At 35.8% G+C, this 3,898-nt stretch overlaps 1 non-coding gene across 1 annotated transcript in view; it reads right to left on the reverse strand.

Annotated features, from left to right (window-relative positions):
* Positions 1-1,509, reverse strand: part of LOC122259009 (Putative transcription factor capicua) — a 27,192-nt gene extending 25,683 nt beyond the window's left edge. The window contains exon 1 of the transcript XR_015191450.1: positions 1,178-1,509. This is a non-coding gene — a transcript (Putative transcription factor capicua). The remainder of the gene's footprint in view (positions 1-1,177) is intronic.
* Between the last annotated feature and the right edge of the window lie 2,389 nt (positions 1,510-3,898).

A 3,898-nucleotide genomic window follows, 5' to 3' on the forward strand; every position in this document is an offset into this window, starting at 1 on the left:
TCAGAGCTCGTCTAATCAGCATGAAACAAGAACATTTAGAAGATAATAGTAGCCGAAATGCAGCACCGGCACCACGCACACATGGATATTCATATCCTATCAAAAACACATTAATCGCGAGAGAGTTGCAGTTGCCGGTCCGTCAGCTGCTGCCCTTAACAACAAGAGCCGCATGTATGACCTCAGGGTAAGGTCGCGGCCTGACCTTTCGCCAAGCAGCGCGAGCGTGCGAGCCGCACTCGAGAGCTCGGCGATATGCCCGATAACGATATACGTGTGTGGATCAACGGGCCTTCACGTGGACCCGGAATGGTGTCATGTTCGGTGCTCGGCCGTTTCTCACTCTCCGTTTCACTTTTTCCACATTTACACATGCATTAAGACCTCTGTAAGGCGGAAACGGTATCAACCACCTAGTCCGATCATCTTCGGCCGACCTTCGAAGAATACAAAGTGTATTTATCTTCGCCACTGCTATTTGAAGTGCGGCGTCGCCTCGAGAGAGATAAGGAAGGTGTGGCAGGCGGATGATAAGAGGTAGTCCCTAGATAGGCAACAAGTGAGAACCCACCCCCACACCGCACACCCGTCCTCAACGCACGTTGCCATGTACCCTTGCCTTTGTGGGTTAGCGTGCATGTTTGTGCCGGAAGCACTTATGTGTATTGTTATATCTTTTAATGATAAAAACTGAAATAATGCGTCTCTGTATGCCGGTCCAGCTATAACAGGGTAACATGAGCGTGTGTATTTCCACATTGCTGACATCATCTGCAAAAAGTCTCAATCAGAAGGAATACAAATCATGAGTTGAAATCACGAGCGAGAGTGCAGGCGGGGCGGCGTCTCGCCAGGCCACCACGGGCGTGCGTGAGTGTGGTCGTGCACTCAGTCATGCCTCTACTACTACACTCACGCTCACTGTGACGTGGCCCACCATTGAGACCCGCGGGTCATGACAGATATAATGATGGCTTTCGCTGTATTGAAACCGATCGGGGCATTGTTATCGCCTGCCGCACCAATCAGTGTGGTTGATAATTCCATTAGCAAACCAGCGTCACAGGGAGGCGTAGAAGGATTTGCATAGTCGAATTACAAGAGTTCGCAACTGTTAATGTATCCACTTATGCCTACTAGAGTTATTTCGCTATACATATGGGATAATTTGTCTTACCTTTATTTTTTATCTACATCTTGGCTGGGTGGGTTGACCGTCATAAATATCCGCGGAGCGAGGCAGTGATGGTCTGTCACTCAATGACACTCTCGCACACCCCCGCGATCAGCTAGTGAGCGCAAAGGTATCTGTTCATGAAAAACAATAGGAGGATTTATACTAATCAACACACTTCTTGACATACATAAGCTCCGTTTCCTAAAACGATTGGTGGTAAATCGTGAGTAATTAGTGATACGGTCTCGATTCCCGGAAACTTTCGTCGATAGCGTGCGACACTCGATATCCACAAGGAAGAGACATCGACTACAAGCAGGCGTGGCTGAACACACACTAACACAAGTTTAACAGAGTTACCCCCACCATGGCCACGCTCTCGGGAGTTGCCAATTAGTTTCGTCATGCGGTGGTTTCTTTCGTCTCTGTGTAACATTAGTCGATGCTCAAAATCTGAAACTGTAGTAAGTCTTCAGTGTCACTGGCGCTTGCCTTTCACAACTCTTAGGTCGGAAGTTAAAAGAACGGCATTCAGGTTCGTCTTTCGTACAGATGTTACCGCGTTCAGAATGCAGATACCTTTCGCTATTTTCGGTTTACACTGTAATGATTTGCATGTGTTCACCAAAAATCTTGTGATACTTTAACATGATTATGCTAAATGACAGTTACATTTATCCATTTTTCATTGTTACGTCTTTAAGTGACAAAGGTCGGTAATTCTCTCTGCAGACGTACCACATCTGCTTTTATGATAATCTCCTAGTACTCATTCTTCAAAATGCGTTAGCCGTTAGTCATGATACAAAATATAAAATGAATGAGCATTTATGAGAACTCTACGGGATCGGTACACCGGGTTTCACATATTTTTTATTTCATAACATCAACTGTACTAGAAGATGTACTTATGCTATATCCGAAATTCGGTATATGATGCCCTATTACAACATTTATCAAATGTCTATTCACAGTTGATAAACTATAGAATATAATCATGTTATTACCTTAATTCGTAATACAATCTTAGCAACAATGTCATGACTCTACATCAATGTATCAAAGCTTGCCCATGCCTGTGCAGTTAGCCAGGGTGGTAAATAAAGATCTAAACTAATTTTTACATCTCGGTATTGGAATATATTCTTATATCTTAGATATGTGAGATAATGTAAAAAAAAGAAACATACATGATAATGATTCATGTCTGAAAACTTAGCCGGGACGGTAAATAAGTGACAACTAATATAAATCCTTTCCGATCAACTAACATAGGAAAATGTGTATTTCATTTTCAGTGATATAATCTGAAAACAAATATCCGTTCTACAACCTAGATTGCCAATATCTTGATCATATAGATTTTGTTTTGTTTGAATGACTATTCGCCTATTCCCTGGATTTGATTATCGTTGACATCTTCAGAGACATTACGATTTTTATCGCTGGAATCTTGATAACAGTGATGAGTTTATGGAAATTGTATGATACATGTTGTAAATATATAGTTATATAATAGATTATATAACTATCATTATTATCGATTCCATAGTCGATGTAGATATGAATACAATAATAATGATAATAGTAATTATGATAATGATACTACTTTCGATAATGATATTGATAATAATAGAAATTATGGTAATGATAATAATGATGATAATAATAATGAAAAGGATGATAATAATAATAATAATGCTAATTATAATGATGATAATGACTATGTAATGATGATAATGATGACAGTGCTAATTATAATGATGACAATAACAATGTAATTATCATAATGAAAATGTGATGATAAAAGTAAGAATTACAATATTAAACATATTGTTATTATCATTGTTAATATTACTATTACAATAATGATGATGACAACAATGGTGATGATAACAATACTAACAGTAATGAAAAAAAGCAATAATGGTAATAATAAAGATAACGATAATACCAATATTAATAGCGATAGTGATAATAATGTAATTGATGATAGTAATGATAACAATAATAATAACAACAACGATAAGAATGATAATAATGTTAACAGTGATGATTATGATAATGATAATAATTCTAATGATGATAATAGTAGTTATGATAATAATGAAAAAAATAGTAATGATAATTATGATAATAATAATGGTTACAGTAATGGTAATAGTAATGATGATAAAGAGGATCATATAATGATGATAATGATAATGATGATAAAAACAAAAACAACGATAACAACACTACTACTATTACTACTACTACTACTAATAATAATAATAATAATGACAATAACAATGATGATGGCTATAATAATGATAACGATAACAATAGTGATGATTAGTAATTATGATAATGCAATGATATCGATAATAATTGCAAGGATAATTCTGAAAATTATGATAATGATAATAGTAATAATGATCATGATAATGCTAATAACAATGAAAATGATCATAATGATAATAACAATATTAATGATGATACTAATGATAATCTTGATAATCATAATATTAATGATAATAATAATGATGTTGGTGATAGTTGTAATCACAGTAAAAATAGCAATGATGATAATGATAATGGTAATTGTAATTATAGTAAGAATAACAGTGATGGTAATAAATGATAATAATAATAATAACAATAATAGCAATAGTAATGATAAACATATGATTAGTGATGATGATAATAATAATGATAATGATTATGATGATAAAGATGATA

This window comes from Penaeus japonicus, unplaced genomic scaffold (genome assembly GCF_977035675.1).
Source record: "Penaeus japonicus unplaced genomic scaffold, GWHDUDI00000001_assembly GWHDUDI00000012, whole genome shotgun sequence".
In the NCBI taxonomy this organism is placed as follows: domain Eukaryota; kingdom Metazoa; phylum Arthropoda; class Malacostraca; order Decapoda; family Penaeidae; genus Penaeus; species Penaeus japonicus.